Source organism: Austrofundulus limnaeus, unplaced genomic scaffold, assembly GCF_001266775.1.
Source record: "Austrofundulus limnaeus strain Quisiro unplaced genomic scaffold, Austrofundulus_limnaeus-1.0 Scaffold717, whole genome shotgun sequence".
In the NCBI taxonomy this organism is placed as follows: Eukaryota; Metazoa; Chordata; class Actinopteri; order Cyprinodontiformes; family Rivulidae; genus Austrofundulus; species Austrofundulus limnaeus.
Genome location: NW_013953119.1, coordinates 104,533 through 104,856, shown reverse-complemented (window position 1 = coordinate 104,856; position 324 = coordinate 104,533).

Below are 324 nucleotides of genomic sequence, written 5' to 3'. Positions count from 1 at the left end.
GTGTGGTTTTACCATGTCATACTATGATTTTACCATGTCATTGTGTGGTTTTACCATGTCATAGTGTGAATTTACCATGTCATACTGTGATTTTACCATGTCATACTGTGGTTTCACCATGTCATGCTGTGATTTTACCATGTCATACTGTGATTTTACCATGTCATACTGTGATTTTACCATGTCATGGCGTGGTTTTACCATGTCATACTGTGATTTTACCATGTCATACTGTGATTTTACCATGTCATGCTGTGGTTTTACCATGTCATGCTGTGATTTTACCACGTCATACTGTGATTTTACCATGTCATGCTGTGATTT